General features: G+C 50.1%; 1 protein-coding gene across 4 annotated transcripts in view; it reads right to left on the reverse strand.

The window, feature by feature from the left end:
* Positions 1-21,861, reverse strand: part of PKNOX2 (PBX/knotted 1 homeobox 2) — a 251,533-nt gene that overhangs the window by 203,802 nt on the left and 25,870 nt on the right. The window contains exon 2 of one of the 4 annotated variants that reach the window (XM_059414390.1): positions 189-260. The exons of the other annotated variants lie outside the window; for them this stretch is intronic. The gene's annotated coding sequence lies outside the window, so the exon portion shown is untranslated. The remainder of the gene's footprint in view (positions 1-188; positions 261-21,861) is intronic. 4 annotated transcript variants of the gene reach the window in all.

The raw sequence follows: 21,861 nt of genomic DNA on the forward strand, positions 1-21,861 counted from the left end.
TAGCTAACCAGTTCGAGTTAGCAGCAGCAGAGACGGACTGGAAAGCTCCTTCTTTAACCATTCCCTTGCTTCTTTGCAAAACAAGATGTAGAAACCAAACAACTAAGCATGGTATGTGACTACCTAGGCCCACGGAGAAAGAACACACACACACACACACACACTGTATATTATAATAATTATCCAACCTTCCTGTGGTCCTCTGGTGCCTTCAAAGATCCTTTCAACTCCATCCTCTGGTTTTTGTGAATGACAAGGCACTGGAAAACAGAAGTTTACATCCTGCTTTTCCAGCTGAAAGACCTTGGGCAAGTTACATCCATTTTACAGCTGAGACAAGTGAGGCCCAGAGGGATCCAGGGTCCAGCCGAATCACTGAACCCTATCACACACTGTGCTGTGTCCACCAAGGGCCTAACCCACAGTCCACAACTCTCTGCGCTGCCCCCTGGCTTTTCTTGTACTCATTCTGGCTTTGATGAGAAAACCAATTACTCTTGCACTCACTCCCAAGCCCCAGCCTCCTGGTGGGAGAAAAACAGTCCCTAGTAGCAAGCTGATATTTGGACAATCTGCTCCGGAAGACACGGCCTTCCCCTTCCAGGACTTAGCAACGCTGCCAAAACAAGAGGAGAAAGCTTCCAACAAAAGTTTGTTTTCATGGAGATTTTATTTCCTTCGCTGAGGCTCTCCCACCACAGATTTCTCTTTGTTAGAACTTGCATTCAGAAGTCACCAGATACACAGCCCCTGACCCTTTGAGCCCTCCAGGGATCTCACGCCTTTATCTCCCCTCCCAGGCCCACAGGCCGCCAGCTCCCCCGCTCCCCTGCTCAAAAGGCCCTTTGAGCCACTCTAGAGAGAGAGGAGGCTCTTGGAGTGGACAGAGGCTTCACGGGGATGAACTCTCCACATCAAAGGGCGAGGGACAGGGGGCCCTGGGAGCGAGTGTCTCTGAGTATTGGCGAGGGGATGACGACGCCTAACCACATCACATCCCTGAGTCCCTCAGGCGGAGGTAGCGTTCCACGATGGCGATGGCGAGGCTGCTAACCGGGGCTCCCGACAGCAGGACGTGGATCTCCCAGGCCATCCCCAGGGCTTGGCTCTGCTCGTGCAGAGGCCAGGCCAGTCCAGGCACAGCTCCGAAGGGGCTAACATTTGTTGGACAAGCCTTTCCTTTTTGTCCTTTTCAGGATTAGCTGCCCTCCCAAGTCCACAATTTAGAGATTTTACTCTGGCTCCTCTCTTAGCCAGGAGGAAAGGAGCTCATGGCACTAATCTATGCTTCATGGGCAACTCTCCCTGGTGTGTGCAGTAGAGAGGAAGAGAGCGCGGGAGAACCCAAAGAGTACCCAGAAAAGAGAATCCAAAGAGTAAATGCTTCTCTCAGAGGGATAAACTGCTAATGGGAGAATTACAGGTTCAAGAGGCGGGGCGAGTTGGGGGTAGTGGCTCAGTTCGGCTCGCTGGATTTAAGGGTCAGGACAGAACTCGGGTTTATTTGATTCTCAGCCCTACGACTTGCTAACTTTATGCTCTTGGGCAACATAATCTCTTTGGGTCTCGTTTCCATCCTCTGTCCAAATGCGGATGATGCCATGTCAAGGACTGTATGAGGAACAGACAACAGATCGAGAAAGCCGGGTGTCTAGTACCCATGAGGAGCTTGGCTCCCCCTCCGTAGGGCCTGAGATTGAGTTGGCACCATTAGCATTTCTCTTTGGGTTTCCACACAAATGGTCTGGGTTTTCCTCTATATACACCACCTCACCCTTGTCCTAGATGGTTTGTAGCTAGACAATAGGATTTTTAGTGTTCACATTTTTAAGGGTCTATGTAAACTTTTGTCATGCAGAGACAATAAAGACAACTGACTAAGCATTTTTCAAAACTACCATCTCATTTGTTTCTCAAATGGTCTTATCCCCATTTAGTAACTGAAGAACTTGTGAGTCAGGTGTATGAGGTGACTTTTCCGAAGTCACCCAACAGAAAGGTAAGATGAGGCCAAACCTAGTCATGTCTAGCACAGGCATGTCCAAAGAAATCCCACCCTGAATAGGGCAGAGGGGGTGACAGTGGAGATGAAACTCGGGGCTTACACACAAAGAGAGGCCATGAAGCATGATAACTTTTCGAAGATAGGGGATTCTAAATAAACCACTGGAGTCCGGATTTGAAAACCCAAAAGCATGGAGACAGCTCAGAGGGACACCTCTGGGGCAGGGTGGCAGAGAAGAGAGGACAATCTCATAGGATTTCTGTAGCCGCTCAGGAGTTCTGGGGAAGCTGTCCTATTCCACATCAGACATGAAGATCAGGAGAAGGCTGCCCTAGGCCAGACTAGGCTACGACCAAACAGGATCTGTAGTAGAAACAGCATCTCTAGAAGTCTACTTTCCAAGTCCAAGTGAGTGCCGAAGCCAGAACCTTAATGACCCACCTATCCACAAAGTGTGTGCCCCAGTTGTCCATCACACAGTAATGATCAAGGGATAGGGGAAGAACTAGGGAAGGGCACTGGTCCTGTCCTAACTAGAGAACTAACCAAGGGCCCTCCAGCTTCAGAGCTGGCTCCACAGGTCATGTTTGTTCTCCAAGTGCACCTTCCATTAGCCCAAGAATACAGAGGGTTGGGCTGTGACCTTCCTTCTCTCTCCCCTCTCTCGCCGCCCTCTTCAGTGGGTTGCCCTGATGAAACTAAGCTCTGACAGGCCCTTTACAAACACCCTCCCGTCCTCTTGACCGGCATAGGGCCGAGTCAGGTGCAATGACACCTGCCCTAGAAAGCTGACTCCTGGACATTCGATCCAGAGAATTCCAGGATCTCAAATTCATAATTACCAGCTCCAGAAAGAACGCTATCCCTCTGCCTCCTCGGGCACATACAAGACTGATGGCAGGTTTCTGGACTGATCTCCTGCTTAACCAGCTGCAAAGGAACTCTTGCAAAGCGAAGATGAGGAATCCCTCCTCAGTCCAGGGAAGCCGCTGGTCTATACTGTGAAGCAATTGACAGACAGTCTCCTTTTGCTTTCAAATGTACTTAATCAACATGAAAAGGATTGTGAGGGCTGGAGCTCCTACAGGTAGAACTAACAGAGAAGAATAATGTTCATAAATCATTTAGCATGCAGTCCAAACAGAGGTGTTATTATTATTATTTTCTTAAAGGAAAAGGCAATGCAAAGAAATAGAGCCATGCAGGAAACCAAATGCACTGGGACTTGCCCCCCAGTGTAGGGTCCCCAAGTGAGCGAGGCAGCCCTCTCATATCATTTTCAATGGCCATCTGACCCTCAGTAACTGAATTTCCAGTGTGGGTCCCTCACCCAAAGCTCGGACCAGCGGAGGGGTCAGCACTGTGGACAGACAGCTGATAAAAACAGCTGCGTCCCACTCCCACTGCAGCCCCAGCCCAAAAACGGACTGTCTTCCTCCACCCTGACTCCACCCTGCAGCAGCTGGGCCTGAGCTGGGAGCTCCAGGAAGACGGAAAGGAGGCCCACGGCACTCAGGAGACATTTTTTTTCAGGCCTCAGCTCAAATATCCCCTCCTCAGAGGATCCTTCCCTAGCCCAGCCACCCTGCAGAATGGTGCCCAAATCCTGGCTACTCTCTACCATCTTCAACTGCTTTATTTTCCCTTCAGAGCAATTATTACTACTTTGCATTGTATTTGACAGACGTTTGTTATGTGTGTCCTCTCCCAGGATGGAAGCTTCGTGAGGGCAGAAAAATGTATGTGTTGTCAGTTGCATCTCCAACACCCAGAAAAGTACCTGACACATACTAGGTACTCAGTGAATATTTGTTGAATGCATGGATGAATGGATGGCTGGATGGTTGGACAGTTAAGTAAGTGAATAAAACAGTTCCTTCCCTCTCATCCAGGAAACATTCAGATAAAGAAATCCTTGTGTATTCCAAAATAGGAAGATGGCAGTCAAGAGCGAGGGGTCTGTTGCTGATTTCTGATTCTGTCGTTTTGAGCTGGAGTCAACTATACCTGCTCATCAGCTTCCATTCCCATCTGTATAATGGGTATCACTCCAATGCCAGAACAGTGGTGAGGGAGGAATCAGAGAGAACTAACATCTATTGATTTCTCTTACACGTGCCTTATAACATGCGAGGCAACTGACTGATGAACACGACCTCATTTAACCCTCACATTTAATCCTGTAAGAATGATAATATTACCTCCCTTTTAGAGATAAGAAAACAGAGTCTCAGAAATATAAAGTAATTCACCTAAACTTGCACACCTAGGAAGTAATAGAGAGGAGATTTCAACCTGGACCTGCAGATCCCAAAGCCACCTCCATGAAGCACAGTGGCATCACATTGCAGAGTTTAGCCTTTTACACGTTTGTTAAGGGCATCGTCCTGGAGGAAAATCCATGAGCTCTGCACGTTTCCAGAAGTAAAGAGGGAAGAGAAGTTGGGGTGACATCTTGTCCCCGTTGCCCTGACGCTTTCAAGACTTCCACACAGAAGATCCCATATCCCAGGAGATCCCTTGGTCTCAGGCAACCTGGAACAGTTGGTCACCTTCAGTGGGAGGCAGCCACAGCTAGAGACCCTGAACACTCTGACCAGTGAACAGGGGATTTCCTCAGAAAAAGCGCGTTGTCCACATGTTCCACTAGCAGGGCTACAAGGGCCCAGCTGTGTCTGTACCACAGGGCTCTATGCCCCTCAACATGGCGCCCGCACCTGATTTGCCCCACACAGGCTGGAGCCCACATTGGCACGAAAGGAGAGGCAGAGACCCGTGAGGTGTCATGGCCTTCCTTTTGCTCTTTGGCCTCAGAAAAAGAAACCACTTTGGCCTCAGAAAAAGAACAGCGTGGGCTCCTTCCCTAAGGGACTGCAACCACCAGGACGAGATGACCTCCTCAAAGCAAGGAGGGCAGATTCCTAGGATTCCAGTCATGGAGGCTGGACAGGAAGAGCAGAATGTAGGACAGACAATAAGTGACCAAGAAGTAACATGGCGCCCATGGGAGGGCCCCTCCCAGATTCCCAGATCAAAGGCACAGATTCGGATAGAAAAGCCACCTCTGTGGGTTCTCTTTCTGTACATTCTGTACATGAAGCCGTCTTTCTCTTTCCCAGTCAGGCTGTGGCAGAGCCGCTCCCATTTGTCTGCATTCTCCTGCCTCCAGAGGGAAGACCCATATGGGGTTCATCCTCCGTGCCCCCACCTCCACTATCTTGCTTCATGTCCAGTGAGGGCCAACCTCCGTCCTGAATCTCCTTGACTCTGGGGATGGGCCAACTGATTCTTCTCCTGGGGCCAGGGCTAGAATGAGAGCAATCACAGCCTAAGACATCAGTGGAGACCAACTGGAGATGAGGGTGGGGGTCAAGGGGAAGGTATGGGGGTTGCATAGCACACACTCCCCCCCACCTTCAAGATTTCTAGCTTTAGGGCCTATGTAGAGGGACTCTTTGTTCATTGGTTCATTCATAACCCAAGGGCCTCTGCCTTGTATCTCGCAGCCCAGAGCTAGAGACCAGAGCCCCCTTGTCCTCCTCCTCCGTCCTCTAGCCTCACCCTGCTTACTCCTGTGCTGTGGGCATGTTGCTTCATAAATGTCTTCGAACTTTTTGTCTGGGTGTTGTCAGTGTCCTGGCTCTGTGCCTAGTGTCCTTCCTCTTCTCCTCAACATGCTGTATCTGTAACCCCCTCCTCCTTTTCTCCTGCCTTAAAAGCAGAGCCCCCTTCTCCTTCCCTAGGATGTTTCCACCCAGGCTCCAACCTCCATCCCACGGTGCCCATAAGGTGGGAGTGCGTATTCGTGTATCTTCTGTCTCTCCCTCTGCTCAGGCTGCCTGGCTTGACCTGTAAGCCCACAAACTCTCCCCAGACCCTTAGGCATGACAGTGCAGTAGAAAACCCTCCCCAGAAGGCAAAACTCCACCCATGACACTTACTGGCCCTGTGCCCTCCAGAGACTCAGCGTCTTCATCTGTAAAGTGGGTGTAATAGTCCCTGCTGACTTCCTTAACTGTGGTGACAAGGAGCAAGATAATGGACTTGAAGTATTTCCTACATTGTAATATGAATGGAAGAATTATTAAACCTTTAAATTATTGTCTTAACCCTCTGGAATGATATTCCTCTCATCTCTCTTTTTCCTTTCAGTGTCAAACCTTTGAAAGAGCAGTGTGTGCTCACAACTGTCACTTCCTCTTCTCTCCTGATCCCCTGCAACCTGGCTGCGGGCCCACAAGTCCAGTGACAGCTGAGGGGACTCCTGGCCCTGCATGCAATGGCCATTTCTCAGGCACGGCCCTTCTCAACTCAGAGTGGGATGCTTGTCCCTTCTCCCTTCTTCAAACCAACTCATCTTCTCTTTACTGTTTTCGGTATGATACCACTTCTATTCCAAATCTGTAGAATCACCAAGAAATCTTGGAGTTCCTGGTGATTTCTCCCTCACCACCACCCAACCCTGCCTCCTCCAATTTTGACTTAAGCCAGACCCAGCACATCCCCATGTAGGCAGTTTCAGTCCTACTGGTCCAACTCCCACCTAATCCATGTTCTCTTCCTCCTTACCCCTTACCAACACGCATCTTAATTCCTTCACTACTTGTCATTCCCAATTATAGTAGTCTCCCAACGTACTCCTCTCTGCTCTGATCTATGTTACACATTAGTGTCAGCAAAACCCTCTTATAAGGCAGTCTTCTCTTTTTATTCCTTATATCAAAACCTGCAGGGGCACCTGGGTGGCTCAGTCAGTTAAGCGTCTGACTCTTGATTTCGGCTCAGGTCATGGTATCGGGGTCATGAGAGGACCCATGTCAGGCTTTGTGCTCAGCACTGAGCCTGCTTGTCCCTCTTCCTATACTTCTCTGCCTTTGCCCCCATCCCCACCCACACGTGCATGCGCGCGCACATACACACACACACACAGAGTCTCTCTCTCTCTCTCAAATAAATTAATAAAATCTTCAAAAAAAAAAAAAAACCCCTCAACAAACTGCAATGGCTCTTTGGAGCCCATAGAATAAAGTACAAATCCCTAAGACTGACACAGAAACCCCTCACACCAGGGTTCTAACCTCTTTCCAGACTTAACTTACAATCTACTTTGGTGCTGACCGTACAGTTTTAATAAACTAGAGTATTTCTTGTTTCCTGACTATGCTCCATACTTACCTACCTCAGGGCATTTGCACACCCCATCTATCTATTGAAATGCCTCTCTTCCACAACTGTCCATTAGAATCCTACTCCTCCTTCAAGCCCAGCTCAAAAGCATCTGTCCATGAAGTATTTCTTGGCAACCCCAAAAAGAAATATATTTCCCAATTCAATTCACAGTATGTCATTTGATGCTTATCATCTTCTATCAGACCCTTTCATTCCTGAATGTCATTTAGCATACTTTTAAACCTATAGTAGTTATGCAATAAATAGTTGCTGAGTAGAAAAATGAATGGCTAAATTAAATCTCTCCAGTGGTTTCCAATCCACGGGCCTCAGGTGGGATTTGCTTGGTGGTTGTTGGCCCGCAGTTCAAGTCCCACCCATCCACGAGTCCTATGACAAAGCCGGATTGATGGACAGCCACACCCCACACACATGTGCTCCCACCACTTCCTCATCTCCTATGCATCCCTCAGTCCTCTCCAATGTTCACTCTTGCCTGCACCCTTGGGTGCCAATGGCTCTCATACCAACAGACTCAGTGACTACTTTCTAGTCCTTCTCTTGCTGGATTTGCCACTGACTCTGACTCTGTAGTTTCACTCTCCATTGTAAAGCCTTCTACTTCTCTTGTTTGATGACGCCACCCTTTCCAGATTCATCTAATTCCCCTTCCTCTCCATAGCTCGTCTATGGTTTTTCTATCACCATCTTTTAAATGTTGTATTCCTCAGGATTCATCTTTGCCCACTCTTCTTCCTCTGCTCCCTCTCTCTGGGTGATCCCATTCACTACATGGATTTGACCACCATCCATGGGCTAATCTCCACCTCCAGCCATGTCCTCGAGCGCATATATTCAGTGTCCTGACAGACATCTCCAGTGAAGGGTCCCATACATATTCAAACTCAGTGTGTTGGACGGGAGGAAGGGAGGAAGGGAAGGAAGAAAGAAGAAAGAAGGAAGGAAGGTTGGAAGGGAGGAAGGAAAGAAGGAAAGGAAAAAGGAAAAATAATAAACCCACTCCCTGGAAGATCTATTCTTTCTTGGTTTTCCTGGCATAGTTGCTGAAACCCCCATCCACCCAGTACATAAGGGAAAAACCTAGAAGTCTCCATGGAAAGCACCCTTTAGTACTGCCCTTTCAGAGTTCTCGACTCTGGCCCTTCCCCTCCCTTCACAGCACCTCTGCTTCCATCCAGCATTGATGGCTGCTCGCCTAGAGGACCGCAGTAGGTCCTCCCCCGACCCCCGTCTTACCCACATTAACCCAGCCTTCTCAGTCCTGCCAACGTGATCTTTCGAAAACACAAATCTCTCCAAGGCACTAGCCAGCCTAAAATCCTTTAATACTAACGATAGCTACAATTTATTGAGCATCCTCTTTGTTCCAAGACTGCTCTCAGCACTCTAGGCTGATTAACTCACTCAGTTCTCGCAAAAAGTAAAGTACTATTTTTATGCCCTTTTTACAGGTTAAGAAATTGAGGCATCGAGAGATTACATGATTCACCCCAATTCACACAGGCGGCGAGTGGCAGAGCAGGGCGTCCGCCTGCTTCTTGGCTGCTATTTCCCATGGCCTCATCGTTGACTCTATGAAAAAGATTTTATGTATTTATTTGACAGAGAGTCAGGGAGAGAGGGGACACAAATAGGGGGAGTGGGAGAGGGAGAGGGAGTGCTGAGCAGGGAGCCCGATGGGGGCTCGATCCCAGGACCCTGAGATCATGACCCGAGCTGAAGGCAGATGCTGAACCCACTGAGCCACCCAGGCGCCCTCCATGAAAACTCCTCAGGTGACACAGAAGGCTCTCCCTGACCTGGCCACCCGTGCTCCACCACTCATCTCCTGCCACTCCATGGACCATGCTTCCCGGTCCAGAAATCCTGAACTGCCCACTTGGCAAACACGCACCGTGTGGGTCCATGCATGCGTGGCTTTGTGCAAGCTGATGTCTTGCTTAACACTCTCCTCCCCAACATTTGGCCACATTTTGGACTATTTTCTATTCAAGCCACCTTAGAGGTCACAAAAGTCAGTTTCTTCCAACCACTGCAACAGCCATTAGCCTGAGCTGTGTTCCCTGTATGGTGCCCTACTGCCTCCTGCCCTTGAACTTCCTTCTCAGTTCCTGCTCTAGACTATTAGACTCAAGGGTGGGAACTCGGTCTTATTTTTCTCTGCGGCTGCAGAGTCCAGCACAGTGCCTAGAACACAGCAGTTGCCCCATACATATCTGTGGAGCTGAACTGAACTCCGCCTTCCTCAGAATACTACAGCCCCGCCAACCAAGGCCCCCGTCATTCCAGAACACCGCAGCGCACAGCCGTCTCTTTCTTCCCAGAATTCCCTCAGCGCACAGAATCTGTGCCACTCATTTAGTAATTAATTAATCCTGCTCCTCCTTGTGACCTCCCCTGCATGGCGATCTTCATTATTATTTAAATCTTGTATTGTTACTTTTCTTTCCCCGAACCACTTCCCCAATTAGGGGATAAACTCCTTGAGGCTGGAAGTTAGGGGCTAGGTTTCACTTGTAGTTTCGTATTCCTGAATGGCTTGTACATCTTAAGTGCCTGACAAATGTATGTTCATTTAATGTAGTGCGTTCTCAGGGAGCTGAGGTTGGGCTGCTGCGCACATGGTTGGGGGTAGGGCATGTGATGGGAGAAAAGGGAAGAGATGAGATCCTGATGTTAAAGTAGGGGCTGTTTGGAGACGCAAAATATTTAGGACTCAAGGGAGCATCACCCAGCCTCTGTTCACAGGGCCCCCGTCTTCCCCCACCACACACCAGAGTCTCACCTGCTGGCTTTGAAATGAATGTGTACTTGGATGTAATAAAATATAGAATTAAAATACTGGATTCAGAAACAAAGGAGTCACAAAATATGCAAAAAAAACAAAAATACCTCTCCCTGCCCCCCATCAAGAAGCCTCCCCCCCAGCTTGCTGGCCACCAAAGCCCATTTTGCATTTACGGTCCCTCAATGGATCTATGAACCACTGGAGATCCCACAGGCCAGGCAGTGGAAGAGACAGAGCCCACCTAAGGCCTGGGGTTCAGGCATGCCTTTCACAAGGGCTCTCCCAGCCCTCTCGGAAGCAAGCCCGTGTCCCAACACTGGAAAGTATTTGGCTCTACCAGCCCTATTATGTGCAAGGCACAACGGATACAAAATAAGTGTCGTGAACCAGGGTTGTCAACGGTCCAGGCAACTTACACTGACTACACTGGGAAATTCCCAGGCAAACTGGGGTGGGTTAGTCACCCTATGACTGGACCACAGGGCAGCAAATTTTTACAGAGCAAGCACAACCCTGATAAATCCATTAGTCCTTTGGGGCTCACAGTGTGGCCCACAGACCCATGGCATCAATATCACTTGGGGAGCCTGTTAAAAATGCAGACTCTTGGTCCCTGTTAGACCTACTGATTTAGAATCTGCATTTTAACAAGATGCCCAGGAGACTTGTTTATATATTACTGTTTGAAAAACATGGCTTTAGTGGCCCTTTCTTTGGTGATCCAAATGCCAGCCACACTGGCTGCATCCTGGGGACCTGAACCAACCCAGCCCCCACGGCTGCTCAGCCCACCCACCAACATGCAATGAACTTCCTCTTCTGGGAAAGGAGTGGCTTTTGCTTCTTCCCCTGTCCACCTGATCACCAGAATTCCTTCCCGCTCCGGTGTCTCTACGATTCAAACTGTGCAAATGAGATTTTCTCTCTAGGGTCTGACCTCTCTCCATGCCAACCTCCAATTCATGGATCTCCAGTAAAGGGCAGTTCCAGAAGCCCCAAGCAAAGGACAGCATGGATTTTTTTTTTTTTTTTTCTTTCCTGAACCTATGACCCACCCTGTGGGCAGAGGATCCCCCGTGGGTTTTCCTTCTCCCTGCTTGGATGGTGAAGGCAATACAGGGATTTGGGGAACTGAAGCTTTGGGAAAAGGAGCTGACACAAGACTACCCTGGAGATGACACAGAAATTCCGGAGTCCTGAGTTTTATTCATCTCTTCAGGAAATATGCGCACACAGGGACACACACCCCCTAGTCACCCTCTTAATAAACTAAATCGAACAGTTTGCTGACCCAAGTCATGCAAAAGTCCGGGCATTTTGCTAGTTAGCTAATGGAAGACCACCTCACCAGAGCTCGGCCAGACCTGTGTGTACTCAAAAAAAAAAAAAATCCCTCAAAGGAGGGCATTTGGGTTTGTGGCTTTGAACCTTGGGCCTCTCTCAGTGGTTGTGAGGGGTAGGATATCCTCAGCAGGGAAGAGAGAAAACCAAGGCCTTGCCGTCCTATCGCCATGTTACTAGCTCTGCCCTTGTCGCCTCTGCTGTCTCTTGGGGTCACTACATGGCCCAGGAAGCAGAGGCCTTATGCCACGTGTGTTGGCAGCACCTGGCTACATACTGGCCTGACAGCTTGGCAGACAAGATAAGTATTTAGAGGCCAGATTCGAGGTCTGGAGAGAGCCCTGGGCCCTCTATGTTCGAGCTAGAGCAGGGAATTTTCTGAGCAGTGTGTCTTGAAGGCCTAGAGTCCTGGTTACTGGATACCAGAGCCTTGCAGATAAGACTTGAAATGAAGAGCTCATGAGGAAAAACTTACCACAGTGATCCATTATGAGGGCCGTGTGTTTAGGAACTGCAAATATTTTACCACATAATGAAAGGTTTTGAAAATTTAAAAGTACCTGGAAACAGGGGTTGGGGGTGAGAAAGCAGTGAGTGGATCTGCCCCATCTCTACCAAAAAAAAAAAAAAAAAAGGAATTTGTTTCCATAATATCGTCAAAGGAGGCTTTAATGGAACAACCCACTCGGTACGGTGGAAGTGGGTTGAGGGTATCTATCCAAGAGGACTCACTGCCCGCCAACGACAGCCCCTCTCCAGAGCCCCAGGAGCCCTACTTTGTTTTCCTTTCCCCATGCACTTTAGAAGGCTCACACTGAAAAGGAAGGAAGGAGGGCCCTGGAGGAGCTGAGTGCTTCGTCTGCCTGGACGTTTTGGTGAGTGCAGCCCCAGACCTTCCCTTCGGAGGGTGGGGTTGGGGGCAAGAAGTAGGAAGCCTCAAGCCCGCTCAGCCGCTAAGCGAAGGCTTCTGCCCACGGTGCACCTGCACAGTGTGCAGGCCTCTTTAGGGACAGATAGGGACAGACTAGTCCTCTGCATGGCAGTGCATGTGCTCCATCCATGGGGGAAGTGAGGCTGGAGGGGAGAGGCGAGGAGCGGGGAACTGGGAACTGGGGTCCAGAGGCTAACCTTCCCTACTCCCCGCTGGCATTTAACATTTCCCCAGGCCCCAGAGAGATCAGGCCTAATGCCCCTTGAGGGAGTGGGGGCGGGAAGTGTCACAGCTGCAGCCAGGCAGGCCCCCGGCCCCCAGCATGTCTGGGGTGAGATGGGGGGCTCTCTCGGGGATGCCATTCAGGCCCTGTCTTTTGGGGGAAAAAAGCCAAAGAAAAACATGTATTTATAACATGAACTTCCCTCCTCTCCTTCCCCTCAGCTAACTGATTAATTAAATGAATACAAAGGCCGTCTTGTTGGGAGCCCCAGCCGCAGGGACCCTCTGTGTTTTCTTTAAGCCGGCCTAGCAAACAGGAAACAAAAGGCTTAATTCTGTCTGGTTTCATGAAGGGGGCTGTATGTCACAGCCAGAGGCTGGGGCTCCGCCAGACCCCACGGAGCAGCCACAAGGCAGCTCGCGACCCCCACCCTCCCAGCAGAGCCCACCACCCACTCAACATATACTCCTCCCCAGTCGGGAGCTAAAGCCAAGCTAGCCTGCCTCTTGGGGGAAATGCCTACAGGGCAGGAGAGAAACTTAAAGGGAGCCAGCCATGCCCAAGAGAAAGCTCTGGAAGAAAATCTTCAAGGGAGGAATTTCATCCATTGGGCCATTAACAACAGGAGAGAGGGAAGGCGGCTAAGTCTGGGGCCTTCCTGATGGACAAGATAAAAAATAACCATTTTTCCAGCTGTCATACTTCCTCTTAGAGTGAATCTCCCAGATATTCTTTAGCTTGGCAGTCACACAGGTACCACCGCTCCCTCACCACAGGTGGAGACCATGGTTCAGAGAGGGACCGAGTAGGCAAGTCACACCATACCACAGTCGCCTGATCAAGCGACCCTGACCTGAGTCCTTGCACTGTCTCTCTCTCCAAGGCTTTGTCCTGTCTTCTGGACATTTCTCTAATTTTCTGGGAGTCTCCCGAACTTTGTATCGAGTTCAGAGTTTGTGAGGGAGGAGGGAGAGCAGGAGAAGCTGTATTTCCGCCCCCCCACCTCCCAAAGTAAAAAAGAGTATCTGAGAAGGGTTTTAACTAAAGGGGTACGGAGGTATTTGTTCTCAAGAGTTCATCAGGTCAAAGGAAGTGTCCCCCCACCCCGGGTTTCCCCCCTTCCCAAACCTAACCAGGAAGTGACAAAGAAGACCCCACTTCCTCCTTGGGGGTAGTGAGGACACGAGCAAGCACCAGTCTGGGCTTACCCCCAGTTTAATCTCCCAGCTCAGAAGGCACTCATGGAAACCAAGGCCTAGAGGGACCAGAGAGAAGGAGACAGAATGAGGAATGATGGCACAGAGGTGACCCTGGGCTGAATGTAGGCCAGTGGTGTGAATTAATTTAGCCTTGTCTGGCCCTCTACTTCAGTGGCCCCAATGCACTTAGCAAAGCCTCCCTGAGTTCCTAGATGTGTGGTGTTCAGTGCTCTGGTGGGGCACACCTCCCTCTAGAAGAGACAGCAAGAACACCAGGGGAAAATCTGGAGTTGTTCTAGTCCTTTCTGTTCCCTCCCTTGCCTCCAACCCTTGGAAGAACATTTCTACTCATCCCTTTGCCTTATTTCCCCATGTGACTAAGGACTGTGATAATGGAAAATGCAATGCCATGAAAGTGGGATCCCCTGGCCCTGCCTCAGTTGCCCTCTGGGAGACAGTGAGACCAGCTGCCAGGATCTGATGGCAATACAAGGTGGTGCACTCCTCACACACAGCCTCAAGTGGCCGTGTTCCTATTTTATAGATGGGAAGACTGAGCCGCAGGAAGTAAGCCACCTGCCTCAGCGCTCACAGCCATGGTACTGCAACTGGGCTGGACCTCAGGCAGCCCAAGGTTCCCTCTATTCGTGGAAGTTACTTCTGTCTTATCTAGCACATAGGAGCAGCAAGGTGAGGAGAGCTGAGGAGACCCCAAATCAGTGATGTGGAACAGTGAAATACACAACACCAGTTTTTTGGCTTTTTTTGTTTGTTTTTTGTTTCAATAACTGATTTAACTTGCTGATTTGGTTTCTCTTGGATGGATAGTAAATTCCATTTGTATGGAATGAGTGTGCAGAGGTGGCAAGGCACCTGGATCCGAGCGAAGATGGGAACAAAGGAATGTTGTGCAATGAGAAGGGAGTACCCAGAAGAAGGTGGGAGCAGCCTGCGTTCCACCAACACCCTTCAGCCCCTGTGGAGTGGACTAGAAGCCTGGGAGTGTTACTTGGAAATGCATGGGTGAGCCATGATGGCCAGAGGAGCTAGGTTGGGCAGCTGAGCAGATGACCCAGGGCATGGGGTAGGGTTGTGGACTTTGACAACCACCCATGAGAAAGAGAAAGAAAGGAAAGAAGAGGGAGGAGGAGAAGGAGGAGAAAGGGACATTGAGGGAATAGGACCTGCAAAGAATCAAAAAGGGACAACAGAACGGGGAGGGGAGGAGGGGCAGCAATTGTAAGTATTTGGTGGGGCAGGGGGGGATGTCTGCATCTGAGGAGCCCAGAGGTCAGACTTACAGGGTTAGGACTAAAGGTCATCTAAGAGCCAACCCCTGTTACAGGTCAAAGGAACTCAAAGGAAATAGATGAGATGAGATGGACCTTCATGGATGAATTTGCTCAACAGTGAAAACCATCCCCCAAATATACCTGTATTCAAGGAAAATTTCCCTGGGCACTAAAATTACAAGCCTACTAAGGGCAAGGCTGAGTATACTGAAGGGGATCCCAAAGCAGGTTTTGAAGGGAAGAATGGCTCCTCCCTGCCACTACCCCCCAATCTTTCTTACCCCTTAGGTACCACCAACAACAGGGGAGCCCAAGGTCGAAAGGGCTGGCTGATGGGGTGTGGTGTCATAGGGTTCCCATCCCCACCTTTGCCTTTCTGGCCTGTCTATCAAAAAAGCTGATGGGAGCAAACAGGATTTCAGACACCGCATTCTTGGTCCTCTTCGGAGAGAACACTGCTCCAGAAATGATGGTGGCCCATGTGACCTCTTCCATATGAGGACTCTGCTCTGGGCCCCTGACACAATTATCTCTCTGTTTATCTCTTTTCTGGCCAGTAGCCTTGAGAGCCACCACAAGCTCCAAGAAGATGGGCACCAAGGCCTAAGCCTGACCCTGGGGCCGGCAGACACAGACAGGAAAGCTCAGTCTCTTCCAAACTTCTCCCCATGCAAAGGCCGGTCTTTGAGGTCTGAAGAAAAAATCAGCTAAGTCCTGGGAGGGCCTTCCATTGGCCCTGCAGACCAAGGAACATGCTGCAAATGTGCTTTGTAGGGAGGTGACAGCCCAGGTCCCCAGGGACCTCCAATCTGCAACCCATGGCTGTGGTGGGGCCCAGGGAGAGGGCTCAGTGAGTCTATGCACAGGGCAGCATGGAGTGAGTGAGGGTGACCCACCCCAAGATCACCATGACCCTTTCCAGCTCTGTGCACAGGCAGATGCTGCCTGAACACCCCCAGCTCCCCACTGGACCCCAAGTGTACAGAAACCAGGACCCCCGGGGAAGTGTACTCTCCCAGTGACTCCCTGGCTCACCCCGACAGTTCCCCCACTGGAGGCTTGGCCCAGGTCTTTTTCCCCTGCTTCGGGCAGGAAGGGGCTCTGAGGCAGAGTTATTTATTATTAAGAAGTCCCTAGGATGAGAGCTCTGCCAGCCTCAGGTCTTGGCGGAGCTTTGAGGGGAGCTGAGGACTCCCAAGGAAGGCTGGGGCAGGGCTTCTCTCTCAGGCAGATGAGGAGTGGAAGAAATTTGCTCTTGGGCACCAGTCAAATGGGGGTTCCGAAAGAGAGATCCCTATGCAGGGACCTGGGTGCCTTCCAGGATCTGGTGGGGAGACTGGAAGGATCCCAGTGGGCAGTCAGAGGGCACCTCGAACAACCTCTGGGTTTGCTGCTCACCCTCCCCTAGAGCCTGGGCAGTAAATAAATGACTCTGAAGGTGAAAGTGGCTAGAATGAATTGAGAAATTTCACCTCCCTCCCACCTAAGATATCATGAATTACACAAAGACCAATTCTCCCCAGGTGTTACTATTGAACTCCTCCAAACACCTGCCTTTCCCAACTAAGCAAGATCTCTATCTCCTTCAGAGAAAGAGGGGGCCTACCTGGGGCCACCCCCAACCCCTGGTAGAATTGTCCAGTAGAATTTTCTGCAATGATGGAAGATATGGCTACTGAACACCTAAAACACGGCTAGTGAGACTGAAGGACTTTGTTTTTAATGTGATCTCATTCTAATTTAGTTTAAATTTAAATAAGCACATAGTATGGCTCCCATATGCTTACCCAACAGGGCAAAAGTCAATGTTTTCAGGGAAGTACCTTCTTCATGCCAACATAGCACTAAGACAAAGAGAGGCCTTTTCTCTAACAAAGCATGAGGACCCCTCCTAGAAGGAGGACCATCTTTTAATCTTCCTGGTGATCCGGGCTACTTCATAGAGGAAGCAGTGGCTCTATCCAACACCTAAGAGTCATGGAAAATTAAGATGGATAGGACCAGGGACATGATCAGATCCAGCTCCTTTGTTCCACTGATGAAGGAATTCAGGCCCAGAGAGGAGAGATGGCATGCCCAAGGTCACGGGAGAAATGACAGCAGGGCCATCAGAACCCCAGTGTGAGTTCTGGCCCCGTGATCACCTTCTTTCTGCACTACCTCTGAACCCCAGTACCCTCCCTGACAGCCACGCTTGTCCCCTACGGGCTGGGGTAGCAAAATACAGACGGGAGCTTCTCAGTGAGGGAAATACACAACACACCGTGAAGGTGTGGGGAGAGCACAGGGGTGTGGTGTGTGGGGACAGAAGGCAAGTTTGTCAGAAGAGGGTCTCCTCGGCTCAGGCCCTGCTTCAGGCCCAGTTCTGAGCCATCATCCTCAGGGGGCAGGAGGTAATGAGCTCCATGCCTAGCCCAGCCCCTGATGCACACTCAGTGTGCCCCAGAATGAATGAATGAATGAATGAATGAATGAATGAATGAAAGGAATAAACCTCCAGGACAAGTTTAGGGTACACAAAGGGATACGCAAGCCCATCCTCTTGTTGGCTCAGAGATTGAGAGGAAGTCCCACCCACACCGTTTCTAGGTACATACTGGGAAATGGAAAAGTGCCTCCTCCCGGGATTTTGGCATGGACCTACCAGCCCAATACTCAAAGCCCAGAGACGAAGCTGAGGCCCTCACAATACCCAGTGTCCAGCCTCCTAACCAAACCAAGTGGTGGTAGAGCCTGGATGCTCTCAGCCAGGATGGAGGCCCTAAACCAAGCATTCTCAGCCTGGAGTCCCTGTGTCCTAGGGATTCCAGTCTGGGTCACTGCCAGTGATTTGTGCCCCTGCGTGTGTGCATACTTACAGGCACAGTTTACTTAGGACAGAATCTATCACTCCACTTAGATTTTCAAGGAGGGCATGATCCAAACATCCTAAGAACCCCAACACCTAAAATCCATTGAGGAGGTTGGGGAAATGATCAGGCACAGCTCACAGGACTCCTTCCCTGAATGTTCCCATGGCACATCAATGACAGTATTTTTAAAAAGGGAGTCCAGTCCCACTAGAACTTTGCTCTCTCATTCTCTTGCATAGTATATCAATCCACCAAGCCTTTAGGCTGCAGATTCTACCTTAAGGTGGCCTTCCAATATCTTGTCAATCACCAGATTCTATCAGCTCTTCAGAATGGCTCTTAAGCCCATCCTGTTTTCCATTCCCTCTCCCCTAACCCAAACCTCACCTGCCCTCCTCTCACTGCCCCACCTCTGCAAAGTCCTCCCCCTTCTTCCTGCTTCCTAGCCTGCCCAGCTCCAAACCAACCACATCTTTAAAAAAATCCCAGTCTTATGCTATTGCTCACCTGTTCACACTATTATGACTTAGGGGTAGGAAAGGCATGTGTCTTGAACTTGTGCCTTAAGCCAGTACACAAGAGGATAGAGGGTATAACAGAAAGACCATAGGCTTTGGAGCCAGACCAGCCAAGGTTCAGATTCTGGCTTTGTCTCTTCCCAGTTATGTATTAATGAGGAAGTTAATTCAAACTCTCTGACAATCAGTTTCTATAACTATGAAATGGGGCAACAATAAGCATCTTTCTTGACGAGGCAATATTTCTTATGTGGTACTAAGAGTTTAGGCTCAGAATCAGACTCTCGGGATGCTAATCCCATCTCCCAAAATTACCAGCTGTGTGACTTTGGGCAAGTTTCTTAACCGCTCTGAGCTGCAGTTTTATCCTCTCTCATATAGGAGGGTAACCATAGTACCAATGTCAGACAAGTGTTGTGAGGATTGAATTCACCAAAAAGAAAAACAAAAACAAAACTCAGAACAATGTCTGGCATGTAGTAAATGCTTGCTGAATGCATTTTAGTTATTATTACTAGTAGAGTTTATAGTGAGAACTAAATGATCTGAAGCATACGGCTCACCTTGCCCACTGGTTGGCATATAGGAGATGATCAGTAGGTGACAGCATCTTCCCTGCACTAAAAATGTGTTGAATTAGCCTGTTTTAAACTCATGGAGTTTGCCTTACTTGGTAAAACATCCAAGTGGGAGCATTCCAGCACAAGCCCTGAGGAGGAAGGAGGCCTCGGGGGACACCGAAAGAAAAGTGGGATTTGTGGGTCCTCTGATTTTGGGGGCCCCCCAAACCCCCGTTCTGTCAGCCAGTATAATCTCAGCTCAGCGAGGTGAGATGGGGCCAGAGGGCCAAGTTCTCCTGCGGTGTGGTAAGGACCCTCCTGAGAGGACGTGCATCAGGGAGCTAACCAACCTCTCTGCCTCGAGACCCCTCCAACCTACACAATAACAGTTTTCTCAGAAGACTGCTAGAAAAAAACCTGCCCATGTTATCTCCTGATGAGAAGCATCCACAGAGACCAGGGGAGGATTACTGCTCCTGAGAAAGATTCAGGGTGGAAGCTAGCCTGGGGGCAGGAAAGGGGGGCTGAGGCACTCAGGGGACCCTGGGGGGAAAGGGGGAGTATGTGTGCAGAGCTCTCCCCTCCTGCCCTGCCTTACACGGCAGATCCCCACTCCGGGCTCAGTGGAGCCCAGGGAGGCTCATCCAGAGGCACTTCAACTTGACTTTGGAAAGCCCTGAGACATCACATTGCTCTTGGCTGTTCCCCCTCCTCCGGGGCCCTGCCAGCAGCTTAGAGCTTGCAATAGCTGCCGACATGCACTCAGATAGTGCCTTCACTTCTGAAGGGCCTTCATGGTCATTAGTATACGTGATATTCATAACACCCTGGTGAGAAATTTATAATCCTGCCCCCAGCCCACAAATGAGGAAACGGAGGCTCAGGAAGGTGAGGGGCTCGCCCAAGCTAGCATATCGGGAATGTTCTCTGTTTCAGCCTTAAATCCTCCTTCCTTGCTCTGAACTTTCTACTCTTTCCAGGCCATGGTGCTGCCCTCATGAAGCCCCTCATCCCACAGGAAAGGACAGAGGGCCAGGTTCGCTGGGGGAGCCTCCGCCAGCTCCTGTCCCCAGGTCGCTGGCAATTTCTGCTTCCATCCCTGCCCCCCAAATCCCACTCCACCCCACCCTACCCCCACCGCTGGGTCTGAATGGGGGTGCGGATGGGGGTCCACGGAATCACAGCCCGGGACAAAGCAGCCCAAGATCTCGAAGGAGGAAGACCCGGCTGTCTCCTACGTACACGTTTGTAAGTTACGAGCATCACAGGGAGAGAAAGAGGCACATAAATTAAAGTGGCCAACTTGTATGCACACACACACACTGGCACGGGCAGAAGGCTGGCCTTAAATGGTAAAAATTGGCAGCTTGAAACAGTAAAAAATCCTCAACTTTGCCTCCGAAAGATGCAGGGCAACTTCACAGAGTTTTATGTGGCCCATAAATTAGAGCTGAGGAAGGGCTCCGCGGCGTTCCCGGTGCAGACGGGGCTCGCTACCGCGCGCATACGCCGTGTGGCAGCATTACAAATGTCCCGAGCAGTTTATATACAACAGCACAGCGTGAGTTTGCTGGGGGATATTGGAGCTGGTAATTGCTATTCTAAAACTGGCCTTGTAAGCTTGAAGAAATGTTTTGAGGGGGGAAAAGAGCCAATTTAAGAGCTTTATAAAGCCATAAATGCCTTCTGAGCAAACCAAATGTAATCTATCTGGAGAGACAGATCGTCCCTCAAACCCAATGGCAGACCCCACGATGCCGCACAGCCTGGAGAAGTTACCCTGAAGGCAAGCAAGTTACCTATACGGAGACAGGGAACTATCCCCAATGATCCCGGTGCCTCTGAGGCCCCTCCTAGGGGACAGACCTGCCACCAAGTTGTCTCTGCTCACAGCTCCTTTCCCTGCCAGCCCATGCCGATTCCTTCCTCCAAACCAGACCAGCTGGCTGGGGCTTCCTTCGTGCTTCCTAAGTGTCCTTCTCTCCCTGCGGTCCTTGGAAGGAGGGAGGGCTGGAGCCTAGGGAGCCATGGCAGAGAGTTCTGGCCCCAACCTGGCCCCAGTTCTATCCAGAAAGTGGGGCTGTTGTAAGAATCAAATAAGGAACTGTACATGAAGCACCTGCCACATAGCACTCAATAACGAGCAGCTATTATTCTTTTACGGCTGTTGTTACTTGTGGGGAGAACTCGTGTGCCCTAGGCAGAGGGCACCTTTGCAAAAGCTGGGTCTCCAGTTTTTCCGGACCCAGCTCCTGCCGGGTTCCCGGGCATCAGGTGAAAGGACATCATTTAAGGATCCCCCCCCCCCCCCTCCACAGCAGCGCACGGACACAGACACTGGCTTTCTCCACGAAATAATGCCGGCGCCTTTTCTGACTTCATGTGCCTTTATCTCCCCAAATCACCTACAGACACATTCTTTAGCCGTAGCCCCTGCTCTGGCTTCACATGTTATACCAGGACCCGAGAGACCTCTGCTAACCCTGATCATCAACTCAGAGCCTCTTCACATCTGCGAGCTGTGCGAACTTGCCCAGGTTTATGGCTAGAAAAGCCAAGACTCGGAGAGAGCCAACTGGAATAGAAGCAGGCAGGTTCCTACTCCCCCCAGCTCTGTCCTCATCCCCTGGTCTCCCTCTCCCATCTCTTTGCCGGTGCCCTCCACCTCCATAATCCCACTTTCTTTTCGGATGTCAATATTTCATAACGGAAAACAAAAGCCATATAATGCACAATTACCCACTTTCCATTGTGTTTTAACAGCTCTGCTGACAGCACGAAGCACCACACAGGAGCAGTAGAAAGGGATTCGAGATCAAGCTTCCAGTGAAATGTGTTTTTGGTTATATGTATTTTCATAGTTTTTGCAACACCTTATTAAAGTTGAAAGTTATATATAACAGCATTACCAGTGGCACTTTTCAATAGCACTGCAGTCGGTTTTCTTTCCAGCCCGAAGCAA

The sequence above is a fragment of the Mustela nigripes genome, chromosome 1, assembly GCF_022355385.1.
Source record: "Mustela nigripes isolate SB6536 chromosome 1, MUSNIG.SB6536, whole genome shotgun sequence".
Taxonomy (NCBI): Eukaryota; Metazoa; Chordata; class Mammalia; order Carnivora; family Mustelidae; genus Mustela; species Mustela nigripes.